Here is a 19,171-nt window from a genome sequence, read left to right as displayed (position 1 = left end):
ATTGTTTTAAGTTATTAGAAAATTGTATTTCCTTAATAAATTTCCTGTATCAGATGAATTGCTTTGTGGTTACAAGAATCCCCAGAACTTCTGGGGACAGACGCATGACAGAAATCACTCTGTGCTCACGGACTTCTTAGAATTGAAGTTCACCACTGAGTTTGTTTCAAACCACAAAATTAGCATGTCATTAAATTCAGTATATATAGCCACAAAAGCAGAGAGACCATCATCCATTCAGCTCCCTTTCACTTCTTATCCTCTGCTTTGGAAAAAAGGTAAGAATTTCAGATAAAAATTTAATGCAAATTTATTACAAACTGGACCTAGCTGTGGAAAGACCATGATTGATTAAAATACAATATTTCAAATAAGGATAATTAAGGAAGTGCTGAGACTGTGTTTAAGATGGAACTGTTCAGAAAGGTTTGGAACAAAAAATAACAATAATCAAAAAGAATAGATTTGTGAATAAAAAGTAGCTTAGAGTATCAATCAGTTAATAAGTTCTGGTTTAAAAATTGATATATAAAAGGCTAAGAATAAAATGTAAAAAATTATAAATAATTACATAAAATGTATTGGAAAATTCTGAAAGACTAGGTCTTTTCTCTAATACAAAATTTTTTTGGAGTTTTTTTTTTTTTTTTTTTGAGGGAAGATCCTTTTTGAGACAGGGTTTCACTATGCAGTTCAGGCTGGTCTCAAATTTGCAGCAATCCTTCAGTTTTAGCCTCCCAAGTGGTGGGATTAGAGGTGTGCACCACCACGCCCAGTTTAACATAATTGTTTCACATTCCAAATTATATTGGCTATTTTGAAGACAAAGTAGAAATGTTTTTTATGAATTGTTTTTAGTTTAGAAATTTAGTTTTAAAATATGAGAACGGAGATTAAGTGTCAAGTGATATGGCATAAGCACTATTTTTTGAAATATATTATGTGAAATTCAATATAAACCAGTAAAGAAGCCAAATTTTGGTCAGAAGTGTTGGCATTTATTTCATAAGAGGCACCCAGGTGTAAGAGGCATGCAGGAGCCTGAGACCTTTGGAGAAATCTTCACAGGTCGGGAAGCATATTTAAATAGAGAGACAAGAAAGAGGAGCCCGTTAATCTCCAGTCACAGGACTCACAGAGGAAACATCACTGGGTGTGTGGGGGACAAGAGTGTAAGGAGAGGTAGCTGGTGAGCAAGCTGCCAGCCCCAGCAAATGCATCTGGACAGTAAAACAAATAAGTACAGTGTTTAAATAAAGACCTCATGGGTCTGGGGATTTAGCTCAGCGGCATAAGCGCCTGCCTTGTAAGCAGGCAGTCATGGATTCGATCCCCAGTACCCATAAAAAGGAAAGAGAGAAATAAATAAATAAATAAAGACCTCACTTGTACTGGAAATGGAAAGATATGGTGAAACTGAATTTCACAATTATTTTGTTTTTTAGGAAGATAGAAGAACTGAACTTCTTTTTGCACACTTTTTGGTCAGTTTTTCCCAGTAGAATGTAGGCTTCCGTAGGGCCAACATTCTATCCCTAAAATCTAGGCTGTCTCACAATTAAGATACCATACTCATATTTTTGAACACATGAATTAATACATTAGCCTGTAAATATTTATTATTCTCTATATCTTTCTAAAGCACGTACTGTGAATGAAATTTTTAAAAAATATGAAAGACAGTGAGTTGAAAAAATCAAAATAGCTTACCAAGAAAGTTCAAGTTGAAATTTAGGAGTAGAAAATGACAGTAGGTTTCTCTTTAGTCATATAACTCTTATGTTTTCCAGGAAGTTTTATAATATTAGTTATCTTCAATTTTGTTTAAAGAAAAGTAACAGTACCTAAATAATAGAATAAATCTGACAGCTGCTCTCCGCCCTCCCCCTCCAGCACCTGCAGCCTCACCATGAAGATGCTCCTCCTCCTCGCCTGCCTCATGCCTCTGGCTTTTGCAAAGCAGGTGGGTACAGAAGGTGGCCATGTGATTGAGACACACAGGACAATCTGCCTACCTCCAGAGAATGGCACCGACAATATGTTTTAATGTTTAAATTGGAGCATTTTAGCAATATTATTATCTGTTTCTCTTAAAACTGGGACAGACTTTCTATGTCAATATTCCAGCTGTCCCTAAATGAAAAACAAACAAATCAGTAAGTTACAAAGCAAGAAACACAGACAGACAGACACTTAAAGAAAAACAGCAAATACACACTGGCCCTACTTGTGTCCACCCAGACATACCCAGGAGATGGAGTAGAATAGTGAAACTCACAGCTAAGACAGTACTTAGAATCAGAGCAGGGAGATTTAATGGAAAGTAATGTATCTTCTGTGATCCACCAAAAACTATTTGTGTAACACAGACACATACCAATGAAAACTTACTAAATAAAAAGATAACAGAAGAGTCACTTTCACGTTTCTAAAAAAGCATATATTTTAATTTTCAAATTTGGCAAAAGGTTATAAAAGTTAAAGGAGAAACATTCAGTAATCTTAGCTGTAGACCCTAAAACAGTGTTTTTTTTTTTTTTTTTTTTTTTTTTTTACAGAAAGAAGCACTCAGCGTATCCTCTGAGGTAAGATTATTTTTGAGGAAAACTTCCAACAATAAAATAGTAAAATTTTCCCATGATGAGAAATAATCACGATTTCTTTTTTTTCTTTTCCTTACTTCCTGCCTGCCTTCCTTTCTTCTTTCACAGACTTCAGAAAGCTTTTCAAGCAGTGAGGTAAGACCACAACCTTTTAGAGGAAATTTTGCGCTTTAAAAAAATAAATTTTCAAGGCCAGGGTTTTAGCTCAGCAGTGTAAGCACCTGCCTGGCAAGTGTGAGGTTGTGAGTTCAATCTTTGATCCCAAAAACAAACAAACAAACAAACAAACTTTCCTTCTGCCTTTCCATTATGTCAAATCATGGTAGTTAGATTTAAAGCAACTATCTTCGGACATGAATTCTCATGCGAATTTCCATTACGTATGTTTAAGGACCAAATACATGTAGGAGAGTTTAGTATTGTTAAATGTTCCAGGTTACCACAAGCTTGAAATTTCACCTCTTTGACCCCATATTTTTGACTGTCATGGTCCTGTTGTCTCATTCACTTTTTTTCTGAGGTACTGAAACTTTGAAACAGGGCCTTTGCATGGAGCTGTTTCCAGCCTGTTTTGTTGTTTACTCTGACATGGTGTCTTACTAAGTTGCTCCTACTCGGCTGGAACTTTGGATCCTCCTTCTTCACTTGCCAGTGTGCTGGAGATCACACACGTGTGCTAACTTGTGGGCACACAAGTGCCTTCTGTGTATTACATGTTGACTATAGATTGTGACACAAACTCAAGGGATGCAATCTTATGGAGTGGCTGAGAAGACATGCAGAAGAACACACTTCGTTTCTACAGTAGTCACTTTATTAGGAACCACAGTCAGTGCACTCCTGCACCTGGCTGAGGGAGATAGGCAGGTATTTATTGGTGCCCTGCTCTTTAAGTGTGTCATGACCAGTTTAGCAATTGACAGTACCCTCTGTTTCTTCACCAGGGCTATAAGCTCTTTGGAGGAAGAATTTACTTCTGATACTTTATTTGATCCACTAACAAACACTTGTCATCTGAACCAAGAATCAATTAATAGTCTGTATTTTTAATCTTATTGGCCCATGGTTGCTGTATATAATAATTCCATTTATCACAATTAGTACACAAAAATAACACATTTTAATTCATGTCCCCTTGCCCCATTATTTCCCCATTTATCCACCTCTTAGTCTGTATTTTCACTTTTTGTTGTTGTTTTTTTAAAATCAAATGGGGTTGTAGAGATCATTTTTGGTCAGAGAAAGGAGCAAGGTAGGCGAGAGCAATTAACTTTCATAAGATGCCTCTTTTGTGCTATGTTCACTAATTTTCTCGTTTCTTGATTGCATTCATCTGACTTTCATTGACACAACTTATTCAGAATAAATTATAAATTTCAACAATTATCCAAAGTTATTGGTGACATTGAATGATGATGTCTACATTAACCTATCAAATCTTTTCATTTTGAGAAATATATTGAAAAATAAGAATTCATTAAAACTAAATTTTATTCTATTTTTATTTTTCTGAAGGAATCTATTATTACACATAGCAAGATAAAAACTGTATATTAAATGTACATGTTTTGAATTTTACTGGTGTTTGATTTTTATGGATATATTTTTAATGCATGATTTGATTTTAGGAGAAACTTCAAAAGATTAAACATGAGCAGCAGCAAAGACAGCTAATTTGTTTAAAATATTTCTAAAATTACTATGAAGAATGTAGCATATATGAAAACCTTTATAATGTATATGTTTGATCTAAAGAACAGCAGTAATAAGTCCATGATGACCCACCGAGCAGTGTAAAAAATTAGACCATATACTTATTTAATCATAAATGTTTAATCCATAATTTCAGAAGACATTAAATACCTAATGGTGTTGCTGATGGTATTATCTGTTATTAATAGGTACACACTGACATAACTATATTTATATTGCAAACCACGCTTCCTTTATCTTCAGCGTGAATCTGATGAATGTGAGCAGGGAATACAGGCAGTAGGGCACAAACTTCGACCGTCTAATACACGATAATTTGGTCTTGAGATCTTTGCACTTCAGCTGGCTCCGGAACAGAGAAACGGACGTTTGAGCTCCCGAACCCTAATTTCACTTTGCGGGGTGGATTCCTCCGTGGCGCGCACGCTCCGAGGAGAAACACTGCCCCGGAGCCGAAGCGCGCCCTAGGCTCGCTGCGCCCCGAGGCTTTCCGGCTTTCCCGGGGTGGCCGGGAGCTGGGCTGCGCCGGAGGGGGCGGCACTCAGCCCGAGACCCTGCCCTCTTCCAGGTCTTCCGCCAGGCGCCGGCCCCCTACGCCGCGTCCATGCCCTACGCGCTGCCGGTGCCCGGCGTCCAGCCCGTGCTGCAGCCCGCCCTGGTGCTCGCCCTGCAGCAGGAAGCGCAGCCGGAGATGATGGCCAGCGTCGCGGCGCGGGAGGCTGCCCTGCCCCGGGGCGCGCCCGCGCTGGTCTCCGTGCCCGTCCCCTTCCCCGATTCCCTGGGCCTGCAGATCCCCGCGCAGTCCCTGCTCCAGCCCGCCGTGCCGCGGCTGCCCCGGGCTCCTCTGCTCTCCTCCCCGGCCGCGCAGTGGGTTCTGGAGCCCAAAGTCCCGCACGTCCGCCCTCAAGTGCAGCACAGCGCCCCGACGCAGGCTTCCTCCCTGCGCCTCCTGCAGCTCCTGCGGGCCCTGCAGCCTCTGCGCGCTCCGCACGCCCAGGAGTACGCCCGCGTGGCTGTAAGTGACGCGCTCTGGGGGAGTCTCAGAAGGTCCACGCCCCTCCCCGCCCACGCGGCGCTCCGGGGAGCCTGCGGGTTAGGTGGGAGGCCCTGTGGGGAGGAGGTGCTCGCGGAGGGCCTGCTTTAATTGGTCTGCTGAGAATCTGGACGGCTAGGTCTTATTAAAACCAGAACTGAATTTGGCCTTCTGACCGGCTGTAGAATAAGGAAGCGGGTTCTTCTCCAGAGTGTTAGAGTTTCCATAGTGCGCAGTGTGTTCCCCATGCCCGTAGTGCGGGAGAGGAAAGGACTCAGAGGACCCACTACTTAGGACAGTCTGAGGGAGGGTGTGCTTGCCAAGATTTAAATTGTATGTTTATTTATTTGGCATTTGTTTGATTTTAAGGTCTAAGAGGATTCAAAGTCAGTGCTTCCACCTATTTGGTAAGTCTGGGAATTTGGAGATTACAGTGATCGTTATATGATATATATATATATATCTTTATATATTTTATTCTCTCAGAGAAACCCAAAATAATGACACATCTCAGCAGTATGCTGATGTATTAACTATAGATTTGCTCTTTAGTGGCTATTTTACTAGTGTGAAATGAGTATTTTACGTTTCAAGGGACGTTTCATTTGATTTATGTACTATTGATAGGCTTGATTGGCTTACTTTCAAAGCCTGTATATTTACTTTTAGTTAGCATTTTTAGAAAAAACAGAAAACAGATTTATATAGGTGCATTTGAGCTTTTATTAAAAGCCTATTTTCATTATTATTTCTAGCTTAGGTTTCATAATTTTGTATTGACTTCACTTAAAGTCCTTTTAATTCGTAAATCAGAATCAAAAGGATTCAAAAGGAGCGAGATGTCTTTGGTACACTAGATTTTGTGATCATGATAGACAAGGCATTTCATCAAACCTACTACAAGTGAGCTGACCTTTGCCTGATAGGGATCTTGGATGACTAATGAGGAAAGGTGTGACAGACAGCCTTTGTACTACAGTTCCTTTTATTATATTAATCTTACCAAAGTGACTAATATAAGGGTAGGGAAATACTTGTCTTGAATAACAACTAATTCTGTATTTGCTTTCTATTCCACAGAATTGACTGAGACTGGAAATGTGGCATCTTTTCTTTGTATCATATTACTAAAAATCACTGATTTTTATGAAGCTTGGTTCTTTTGTTAATTTTAGATATTATTATGACATTCATTTACTTTGAATTTGACCAATGAAGTCTACCTTTTCCAAGTTGTAAATTCAGTATTGAGTTGGAAATACTCTAAACACATCAAAAGTGTTGTACACATTTCTGGAATTGGATTTGCTGTTATTTCTTTAAGAACCTATTTCCTTTCTAGTCATTTCAATAAATTAATCCTTTACGCATATTTAAATTGTCTTGTTTTTTATTTTAATATTCACAATCTGTTGTATCCAGCACTTGGGAGGCTGAGGCAGAAGGAATGCTGTGAGTTCAAGGCCAACCTGGGCCTTGGGAACACCCGGTCTCAAAAAACCAAAACCAACCAACCAACCGATTGTAATTCAATCTGAAAACTAATCAATATAGACCATCTTATCAAAATGATAAAAATGTTCTCACAGTTTATACAGAAAGAGGTTTGGGTGAAATTTAGCACCAATACACAACAAAAGCTTTCAAACTGGAAATAGAACTTCCTCACACTCATAAGGAACATCTGTGAGAAAACCTGCAATTAATGGTGAACCTTCCTACTAAATGTTGAAATAGTAAAGATTTTCTCCTGAGATCAAGAACAAAATGCCTTCAAGTAGAAAGGATGTCTACCCTCATCTTCCTTCTAACAGTCAGTTTCAGCCAGTGTGAAGAGTCAAGCAGTAGAAATACAAGGCATACAGATGTCTCTCTACTTGTAGTCTGAAAGGGTTGCTGGCCCAGACTGAAAGCTATAGCCAGAAAAAGCCTCAGCCGGAATTAGGGAGCTCTTGCTTCCCCCGCCCCTAGAGATTTACCTGTAACCCTATACCGGCACCCCTAGAAACCTGTCCCTGTGCATCTCTAATGGCCTTAGGGCACTGCCCTAAGCATAGGCTATTTATATTCCCCCACATCATGTGTCCGCAAGAGAGATCGCCGGCCCCGGGGGTGGAGATGCTGTGCCCCCGGGGGTCGGGGTGTCTCTCCCCGCTTTCCTGAAATAAAGGTTACTTATATTTTATACTTCTTACCTTTTCAGCCACCACTGCCGGCCAGTCCTTCCTTCTTCCCCTTCACAGACCTATCGTAGACAAGATTATGTAGGTAGATAATCCCAAGGAATCTGTGAAATTATTCTTGAACTGATAATGAGTTAATAAATTTGCCAAGATAAATTATATCAGCAACCAAATTTAAAGTAAACACAATACCATTTATTACTACTCCCAAACTGAACAACTTACACATAATTCTAACAAATACAAGTTCTAGATGTGAATTACAAAATGCTAATGGAAGAAGTGAAAAGTATCTAGATGAAGCAATGTACTCTATAGGTCGAAAGATATTATTATAGGAAAACATCAGTTATTACCAGACTGACCTCTCTAGGCTTGATGCAACTTAATTTTTTGTAGACATAGATGGGCTTGTTCTAAAATTAACATGGAAAGGGAAAGATCCTGGAACAGGTAGGACAATTTTGACAAGAGAAGAAACTGGGAAGAATTGTTCTTTCAAATGTGACGCCTTATTATGTAGCTATAGTAATCAAGATTGTGTTACTGGATACGTAGACCAGTGGAACTAATTGGAGAATTCAGAAACAGACCACAAATACTCCAAATAAAATTTTGACAAGGGCGGACGAGCAGTTTGAAAGATAGTGACAGAGTGTTTAGCAAACAGTGCTGAAGCCATTGGACATCTATAAGCAAAATCATAAGCCTCAATGTGAACATCATACCCCATAGGATGATGTAGTCAAGGGTTGTGCAGACAACTATTAGAATCAGGACATATTTTTATAATGCTCACTGGGAGTTAACACAAGAAATTGCAGGAAATCTATTTGCAACACCAACAACATAAAATATTTAGTCAAGGGCCTAAATCCTACAGCAATGTCCCACATGAGTCCAGATAAAAACCCAGAGCTCAGGACAGTGCCTCCCCCGAGTCCAACTGGAGGTCCAGAGCCCATAAGAAGGACTCGTGCAGTCTCTTTTATGAATCCACGCTGGGTGGTCTGTTGTACCCCAAAAATGAGCCCCCAAAATGTTGTCCAAAAAATGGGACAATACGTCTTTTTAAAGAAAAAGGAGCACTTTTATTTATCATGGCACCAGTGACACAGTGCAGTTGGAGTTTGCAAAACTGTGTAACTGGGTTAAAATTTTGACAGACTTTTATAGAAAGAACAATTAAGACCTTTGTTTCCCTTTGCTTGAGGACAGAGAAGTTTCTCAAGAATTTACAATCTTTGGTCAGCTAAGGAATGAGAAAGACCTTAGTTTCCCTTTGCTTGAGAACAGAGAAGATTCCCAGGAGTTTACAGTCGTTTGTCAGCTAATTTCAGCATTTAATTTTTAGATAATATCTGTCCTTTGCAGAGGGAACAATGGTTAACATATCAATCAGGTCACCCAGGAAGATGGTACATACAGAACAGTATGGAGGCACTACAGTTATTTTACAACCATGTGCTCAGTGCCCCTGGGTGTCCAGTTGTAGAAAATAGTTGCATTTGCAAAGGGAATTAACAGGTAACTTGGTCATATAACTTGGGCATTGGCAAACATAACACAGGATGGCGAAGCTCTTTTTGTTAGGGTACAGCAGGCTCAAAGGGCAGCAGTGGAAGCAAGTCTGTGCCAGCACGGTAAAGGAGCTGTGCTGGTGGGATGAGGGTTCTACCCTGGAGCCGAGAAGTCACACTCACAACAAGACCAAGGCTGTCCTGAAAGGCACCACAGCCATCCTCAGTGGCACAGAGGCCCTGGATCTTTCGATGACAGGCACAGTTGGCTACGTGCCTGGAAGCCAGTGCGATGAGTTCATCCTGGAGACCAAGTGGCACATGCTTCCCCTCCGGAGCCAGGAAGCAATGCTTCTCCAGGAGAACCAGCAACCAGAGCTTCTCTAGGAGAACCAGTGGCTCAAACAGCAACTTGTAGGAGAACCCACAATGCCTCAATACAACAATGCATTAGTACATTAACGCCTCAACACCTCCCTTCTTCTCCACCTATTTGAAAGAGTTGCTGGCCCAGACCGGACACTTTAACCAGGAGAAGCCTCAGCCAAATTAAGGGGCTCCTGCCTCCCCTTCCCCTATAGATTTACCTGTAACCCTATACCCCCATCCCTAAGAACCTGTCCCTGGCGCCAAATGTGTGCCAATGAAATACCTGTGTATCTCTAATGGCCTTAGGGCACTGCCCTAAGCGTAGGCTATTTATATTCCCCCACGCCACGTGTCCGCGAGAGAGATCGCCAGATTCCAGCGGCCAGTGCGCTAGTCTTCTCTCCCCATGTTCCCAGAATAAAGGCCTCTTTTGTCTTATACTCCTCAACTTTTGGAAGCATCTTTTATCCTCTGAAGATAATCCTATCACTATTTATGCTGACAACTTTCCTCAGGTGCAGCATCTTTGCTCAATGCCATGCTGATGTAACCCAGCTGGGGTTAAGTTGACCACCAGTTCTTAATCCATAACAGATGATTACCCTGAAATGGTGTCTAGGTTCTTTTTGTTATGAAAAAAAGAGTTGGTCAAGATAAGTGTAGAAGGAGTAAGATTTTGTAATTTTTAAAGGAATAAGCAAACATGCTCTTGCAGAGTGAAGGAGGGCCAATTAAGAGATAGAAAAGAAGTACACTCCACAGAGTGACAGCGTCAGTGGAAGGGAGAGCACAGTGGCCTAGAGCTCAGTGGCGGCCATCTTTTATATCTTCCACTCCTCAGGCTTTGGTCAGATCTGGGCTGTCCTGTCAAATCTGCTGGAGTTTTCAGAAGAAATGAGGACAGCTTATGAATGATTCCAGGTGTAGGACTTTGTGCATTGCTTTACACATTTGACATGGAACTTTGTAATTAACAGGTCATAGTTATTTCCTCAGTTTGCCATACTCTAAATCTGCTGCTTCCTGAGAGACATAAATTCCTATAATTCTTAATGGGGTGCTGAAGGAGCAGAAGTCTTTCTCTTTATATAGCTACTTTCTGCTTAAAGGGGATATAGGCCCTGCCCACCGGGATTACATTTTCTCCAAATAGCATTTTGTGGTTTACTGGCTGGGTTAAAAAAAATGATATCAATAAGAAAGGATTTAGTGTCTGTAGTGTCTGTAGTGGCTGCTGAGTTGTCTGACAGGAGAAAGCTTGGTGAATTTGTCTGGAAAGTATCTTTACTATAGTAAGCTCCTGTCTTATAAACAAGTTCCCTTCCAGGAGAATTATTCGAAGGTCCAGTTTGCTCGTAAACTGAGAAAAGTGAATCATCCAGTACACCTGTGAGAATTCACAATTTGAATGTTTGTAAGTCAGAACTTACGGTATTAGGCTGGGCATGTAGAACCCAAGTATGAGAAGTGGGTCAGGTTTCTATATCCTGATGGGGAAAAACTGTGGCAAGGAGGAATGTTAGATAAATTATCAGAAGCCTGATACCTCTTACTAAGATTGTTAACATTACAGATTGAATTAAAAGTTAGAGTCTCCATGTAAGTGCTTTTTAACCTGTGGTGAGTGAGTGTCATTGGTGAGTCCACTTACCTGCACCCAGAATAATACTGCAGCCTTGCTATTTGAGGAGCAGTTTCAGGTCTTCTACAGGCTCCCAAGAGCAGTTTTCTTCTTTTTGGTGATATTTTTATTCAGACAGTTCAGCTGGAGCTAGGTTTATCCTAGAAAGGTGAATCCAGCCATTTGTCTCTTGACACATTCACTGCAAGGGGTATGGCAAGGATCACTAAAAAGGGAATCTTCTATTTTGATTTCAACTTTTCTGCAACATTTTTAATGAGTACTTGGTCTCTAGGAAGGACACTAGATGGTCCACCTAAGTCCTGAGCTAATAGGAATTTGTTCTCAAACAGTTGGATAGCCTCTTTTACTTGGAATAAATTAAAATACTAATACGAGTCTTATAATCTCTCAGCTACAACTATATAGAAAGATAGAAAAAGGCTTCCACATAACATCCTGAATGGACTAATATTTTAGGCCACTTCTGAGGCGATTTCAACCCTCCTGAAAGTTACTGACAATGAGAGGAGCCAAGTCTTGAGTGCTTTCAGCTAAGTTTTGCCAGAGTTTGCGTTAGGGTCTGGTTGACTCTCTCTACCCTTCCAGAGGACTGAGGCCTCTATGTGAAATGGAGATGTTACATTATTCCTGAAACCTTTGCTATTCCCTGAGTTATTTGAGAGGTATAAGAAGGTTCATCATCACTTTGAAGGGGCAAAGGTAGTCCAAACCAGGTAACAATTTCTTTGGGGAGCACCTTGACGACATCCATATCTTTTTCTGAACAAGTAGGAAAGGCTCCATCCAGCCCTTAAAGGTGCCAATGAGGAGTAATATTTGTTTAAATACCCCACATCGTGGAATGGGTAAAGTCCAATTGCCAGTTGCCTTGAGGGTCTGTCTCTCTCCTATATACAGTACAAGTTCTAACAAGGAAGGTGGTTTGGGCTTCCCAGGATTATTGTTGGCACAGAGTGGGCAAGCTTTGTAGACTTGTTGAATGCTTGTAGCTGGTCCCTGACTTGTGAAAACTCAAGGGATCATTTCCAGTATAACATTTCTTCCCATATGTAACTAATCATGAAGGGCTTTTATGACCTTCTACTGTGTTCCTTGAGAAGGATCAATTTGTTTTCTAAATACTACCAGAGTCTTCTTTTAACCTCTACTACCTTATCCTCAGGAAGGTATTGTAAACCCAAAAAGTGAGTTCAGTCATCCAAGTATTGTGATCTTCTTTCTAGCTTTCCTCTCAATCCAAAAAGTTATATTTGTAATCCCATTGAGATGTTATTGGAATTCTAGCCGGTCAATTCCAATCTACCACTACCAGTACAACCCATGGCGAGACTAAAATCACCAAGACATATTCCAAGTTAAAGCCAGCCAAGGGACACAAGTTCATTTCCCATGATGACATGTGGACAAAGGCCCTGATCCTAGGCCTTTCCCAGCATTTATTATCTTGTGAAGAAAGGGGGGGGTCACTCAGGGATGAGTGATAGGATATCAGGGATTGCTGCGTAACTTCAGCTGGCTGGCCAGGCACAAGGAAGGCATCTCTGTAATTTGCAGAGATAAAGATGTGCAGAAGGATCAATTTACATAACCTGATTAAGATAGCAGGGGAATTGTTTTGGGGGCTGTTGCTTCAGTTTTTGATATGCAAACTCTTGTGCCCTGGGGAGTCAGCCTCTTATTTGAGGCTATTTCCCAGTTGACATCCCCAGAGCTATCTGCTCTGTGTCTCACCAGCTCAATCCTGTAATGTGGAGAGCACCATGCACTGACATTCCTTGAGCTGTTTGCTCTGCATTTTACCAGCTCAATCCTGTAATGTGGAGAGCAACATGTAAGGAAACGGGACTGTCTGATGGCCAGACTTTGCACATTAATGCTTTGGCTAGCCTTAATTTGCAATGCTGAGAGCCAATTGAAGAGAGAAGGAAATACCCTAGCCAGCCTTTTACATATCAGTCTAAGGAAATGAGTCTCCAAATATTCAAAGTCACAGTAATTGTTTTAGATTCAAAGGGAGACTCTGGAGTTGTCTCCCACAGGAAGGTATAAGTTGGTTTTAATATTTCCTCAGGAAATGGGAATAAAGCTAAAGTTTTGAGGAGCTGTTGTAAGACTGGTGTCACAAAGGAGACTCCAAGGGCTCCGCTCTCATGTAAGAACAAAGGGGTCTTTATTATTCCGTGCGCACGGGGTCTTCCAAACAGGTGGAAACGGAGAACCCCGAGTTGGGGCAAGGCTGGTGTTTTTAAGGGGGAAAAACCACAATGTAAGCTTTTTTTTTTTTTTTTTTTTTTTTTTTTTTTTACAGAAGCCAATCACAGCAGTTAGAGCAGGACAGTCAGCAGTTTACCTATTTGTGGTTGGTCAGCTCATAAGGGATGACCAACGGGTCAGAGTTAATTAACTGTCATTGTTCTGCACAACTTATCTTTAGGACACCTGGTTTCTGTACGGCTTGAGTTTGACATGTTTCTACAACCCTGATTAGCATAATTGGCAGGCTCTATCTCTGAGTTTCCTGGCAGAGCACAGGCCGAGCATATCACAGCTGCAGATATTTTCTTTGATCTTCCTGCAGGGCTGAGTTAGGACTGAGTCACGAGGTCCAGTGCTGTTTCTAGCTGAGAAACAGCATCTTGTTTTTAACCTTTAAATTTCTGGTTCTTCACTGTGAGGCTGCCTGTCTTGCTTCCATATCAGTCTTTTGACTTCACAAAGAGATTTTAGGCATGTTTTCCCTCACAGTGACACCAGTTTTCTTGGGAAGATAGACTGCCTTCAGGAATTGTAGGTTTTCTGCTTACATTGAATAGATGATTACTTATTATTTAGCAAACTCCTTTCTTTCCGGATTGTGACATAGGCATGTAGCACCAAAAAGACACACTGGGAGTCTGTAGAGATATTTAGCTTTTGCCTTTTCCTAATATAAATACCTGAGTAGGAACTATGAACTCTGCTTTTTTAGTAAGGGTTCCTGGGGGAAGAGGTTTGGCCTTCAATAACCTGTTGCAAACAGATGACTGCACAACCTGCCTTTCAACTTCCATCAGTGAACCAAACCTTCTGAAAGTCTTGGCAGAGCAGCTTACAGATGCTCTTTTTGTCCATTCTGGAACCACAAATCCAGGACCTTTGATGGCCTCATATAAAGGATTTACCATTAATCCAAAGTTGGGTATCCAGATGTAGCAGAAGCTGGCCACTCCCAGGAAGAAATGAAGCTGTTGTTTAGTGGCAAGAGGTCCAAGATCACAGATAACTTGATATGGCCCCCAGATAGCTATTGTTCTCTTGAAGTAGGAATGTATCTCAAGTACTGGACTGTAGGAAGGGATATCTGAGCCTTTTCCTTTAAGATGTTATATTTCTTTTTGGCTAGAGTGCTTGAACAATATTACGGCTGGAGAACTCTTAAGTTAGGCTTCAGATTAGAATATCATTTCATTTACATACTGTAGTATAGTTCCCTATTTAAACTCTAAATTCCTTAAATCTTTTTCCAGTGCCCAAGCAAAAAAGGTGAGGCTATCTCGAAAGCTCTGTGAGAGAACTGTCTAAGTAGATTGCCATTTTTCCCTAGAAATGAGACTTTTCCATTCAAAGGTAAATAGAAACTGGGAAGCCATATGGGAGGAAGGTGGATAGAAAGGAAAATATCTTTTATCTCTAAGACTGAGAACTTGCTTCTGTGTCCTGGAATCTGGCAGAAAATTGTATATCAAGCTACTACCAGGGAATGGACTGGGAATAGCCTTGTTAATGAAGCAAAAGTTTTTCCAATACTATGTTCTCCTGAGGACTTTACTAAGAGGAAAATGAGAGTATTCCAAGAAGACTGTAAAGGCCACAGAAGGCTGTTTGAGAGACTGGAGGCCTTCATGAATCTCTTCTTTGATTGCTTAGGAAATCACCTGAGGTCTTTAAATTTTACAACTATAAACGTTGCTAAGTATGCCCTATCAGGTATCCCATTATACTATGAGCAGGATCTACTTATTGGTTAACTAGGTTAAGGAGGCCTGGTATAGTCTCAACATGTACAATTCAGTTTGGTATTTGCTGAAATGTGAGAATTGCCCCCCCCCCCAAATTTATGGTTAAATATTTGGTGTATCAAAGGAGGAGTAAACAACTTCCAACTAGGTATACATTCAATCTCAATCATGATTATAGACCTTTAGGAGGGTTTTTCACAGAAAAAGTAAAAGCAAAACAACCTGCCCCAGCATTTGTGATACTTAGATTGGCTGTCCCAGAGGGTCACCAGGTTCCTCACAGGAGTCGATGCTGTCTGTGAACAGGTCTACCACAGGTTTCCTCAGGCCCTTTCAGTCTTTGTCACAGCAGGAGAGAGGATTTCAGCTTTCCCACCCCTCTCTGAGAGCAGAGACATTCAACCTTCTTCTAGTGCTATGAATTAGGACCATGAGCTGTGGGACACTCAGAACAGGGACTTGGTGGTGGCTTGGCACCCCATGCATGCGTCCAGTATACAGTCTTAGTGCACTTAAGACAGGAACCCTTTCCTTGTTCTTCCTGGGGTTTTCCCTTCCAAAAGTTGGGTGTGTTTACAGTATTGCCAGTTGTGAAGTTATCATTGTGGCCTTCCTTTTACCTTCATCTGGGTCAGCAATTGGACATGTCTGGGAACCCATCTGAAGTTTCTTCAATATGTGTCAAATATTTGGGACTGACTGACAAATGCAATGGTGTTCCATCTCCAGTCACCTGTCCCTCTCTGGAGGTTGGATCTAGGTTGGTATATTTTTGGAAAACGTCTAATGGATTATGGAAGACAGCTGGATTTTCCTCTTTCCTTGTGTGATTCCTCATAATTACTGATTTCTTAATGCATCTTTTTTATTCCCATGGTAGTAGCGGCTATCATATCAGACATCATTTTTAATGATGTATTATAGTATTATAATCCCAATTTTGTTCTCTTGGAGGGATAATAACCTCTTCAGGGTGATTTTTTTCCCCTTGTTAAAGTACACTATTCATTTTGTTTTGTTTTGTTTTTTGGTACTGTGGATCAAACTCACAACCTTGTGCTTGCCAGGTAGGCACTTAAGCCACTGAGCTAAATCCCAGGCAAAGTATACTATTCATCTGCATAGCACTCAGCCTCATCTTTGTTTTGCACCTGTGGTATAGCAAGTGGCCGAGGTGAATTGGATACCTCATCATTATCGGTCAAAATCAAAGGTTAAAGTTTGAAATTCATTGGCTAAACTACTAGGATCTTCTGAAAGTCAGTTTAGCCATTCTTTGTATTGTTAGATCTGCAACTGAAAAAGGAGCCTGTACTTAAATAGTCCCTTCTGCTCCCAGGACCTCTCTCTGGCATGACGAGTTGTGAATTAGAAGAGAAAGAAGCACCATTCTGAGTACATCCTGAGGGGTTTAAAACTGTCTGAGGAGCACAGTGAGAGAGTTCCTTAGGGGTGCTATACTCTATGGAGTTACTGAGTCACTTGAAATGGAAGAGACTGATTTGTTGGCCTAGGTGGCAGAGGAAACCTCTCAGTCTGATTGTCTTCATTAAAAAGACTCACAAGAGACAGGTGGAGATACAAGGACAGGATCAGCAAAGATACATCTCTCTTCCTCAGTGACCACTCTATATACTATAGTTTCTGGGTTTTTCTAAATATAAAAGGTCACAAGGCCTGAACATAAAAGGATTTCATACCAAATTCTATTTAGAAACAATTTAACTGAAAATTAGTATTTTAACTTAAACTGCTTCTTTATGTGGAAGACCACCAAGACAGCTCTCCTTGAAAGAAGAACATTTGTCTCTACTTCCGCGTATTGATATGTACAGAGCTGGCTAGCATATTGCTTCATCCCCTCAACTGAATTTAAGAAATGCAAATGAGTCTAGCTGAGGTGCTGATGTGCAGCCTTTAAAGTAATGGACAGGACAGTGTACAGCCTACAGCTCTGAATCAGTATGTGAGCTAGGCTGAGTTGACACTGCACTGTCAACTGAGACTGAGGCTCCAGAAAGAATCTATGACATCTCAGGGTATGAAGAGTAGCTAAAGCATGGATATCTAAACACAAGATACATATCATAAGATCTGTGATATGAAGATTACTGCATATCTCTCTCTGCATATTGCTAGCAGGCCTCTTACCTAGCCTGGATCACAGAGCTCACATGCTTCCCACCTTTCTCAGACACTCATGCAAGAACCACTACCCTCTTTGCAAGTTAACAAAACCTGGATTCAGCCACAAGTGAAGGTCTTTGCTCTGATTAGCCATTGTTCTAGCTGGATTTAGGACTCCCTTGGCTCCCCACAACTTCAGCTGTTTATTTATCTCTTTATTGCACTAGAAGTGGTAGAGTGAAATTACTTATAGGAATTCCAATAACGTTTCTCTGGGATGACAAATGTGGACTCCTCTGGACTTTGATGAGATCCAGTAGATACCTACCTATCTCTCATCATTCCTTATTTCATATTGGATCCAAATTATATTTCAGTAATAGATTAACAGATTAATCATTTCTTTTTCAATTTGGCAGTGTCGCTGATTTCCACTGATTAAGGATATGGTGAGGTTGATAAGATCTCTGGGATTCCCCATGGCTCAGCTTAGGATGTATAGACAGACAAAAAGAGTCCTAGATCTTGGACCATTCAGATGATATCCTATGAAAAAGGAAAATAGAGCCCATTCATTTTTTGAGAAGACAGCTGTCTATGCACCAGATAGCCAGCATCTATCAGACATCAACCTTGATCTTATCAGCTTCTAAAACTGAAGTAGAGAACATTTATGATAAGCAACCAACACATTATGAAAATTATGGGGTGTTATATGTGGTCCCATAAAATACTGATCAAGTTCCTGTATGTTTTGAACCCTATGATGAATAATCATTGATTGAAAGTTCTTCAGCAGACATTCTGGTAAAGATAGTGGATAGATAACATCAAATTACAGAGGTTCCCTGAGATAGTCAACTTAGATGCCAAAATAACAAAGTGTGGGGCGTCCCAGACAGAGGAAAATGGATCATCTCAACCCAGGAAGAAACTAAGGTGAGCAGAACCAATCAAACATGCAGTCCTGGTGCTACTATTGGAACAGCTAAAGGTTCAGTGCTCCTGCTGCAGTGCCCAAACTTGGGTGGCTGCGACTTACTAAGCTGCCTGAATTCCCACTGTTTCAACTCACTGGTACCATAGTCGCACCGAGGTCGGGAGTCAGCAGGCCCAATGGAGAGCCAAGTTGGCAGGGGCCTGTGGTGAGTGCCAGGAATAAAGCCCTTCCACAGAAAAGGGTGTCATTCCAATGGGATGACATCTTGGAACCAGACAGGACTGGCAAAAACAAGGAACAGCAGTGGCTTCAGTCAGTTGTTCCCTTCCCAGATGGGATTGGTGGGGTGTGCTTGGCCTGGGCCACCCCCCTGACTGAGACACAATAATTGTCTCAAATCAACTCCCTATGTGCGGCACACACTAACACACCAAAGGCTTTAGCAGGTTGACTGACCTGGAGGGGAGGGGCCAGCATATGCAGCATATGCTGGCCCTGTTTTCACCACAATAGCACACTGGTGGGGGCAGGATCACCTAGCCAGTGCACTTCAGAGGATCATAACCAAGAAAGAAAGAGATTGAGGCCACCTCTATACACCTGTATGGATAAAACAAAAAATATGAGATGAGGTAACAACAAGAAAAGGTCCCCAGGCCCTAAATCTGAGAACATTGATCCAGGACAGGTAAATGCAGAGGAGATTGAGGACAGCAAACATGCAATATCAGACACGGCACCAGTGGACATAAAGAGATATCTTCAGGACCTCATAGATGAGTTCAAAAGTGAAATATTTAACCAAGTAAAGCAAGATATAAATAGATTAATTAAAGCAATGCTAAGCATGTCTCAAGAAGACACAGATGGAAGCATGGAGGAACACCAAAAAAGGAGAGAATATAAAGAAAACAGAATACATGAAGCAGGTTCAAAGAGATTACCAGGAAATTAAAAACTCCATTGAAAACTGGCAAAACTGCTTGAAAGAAACAAAGGATAGATTATCCAAACTGGAGGACAGGTTTGCAGTGTGAGAG

This window comes from Cavia porcellus, unplaced genomic scaffold (genome assembly GCF_034190915.1).
Source record: "Cavia porcellus strain 051 isolate PalLab524CR breed Dunkin Hartley unplaced genomic scaffold, mCavPor4.1 scaffold_30, whole genome shotgun sequence".
Taxonomy (NCBI): domain Eukaryota; kingdom Metazoa; phylum Chordata; class Mammalia; order Rodentia; family Caviidae; genus Cavia; species Cavia porcellus.
The sequence above is the reverse complement of the archived record's forward strand: the minus strand, read 5'-3'. Positions refer to the sequence as shown.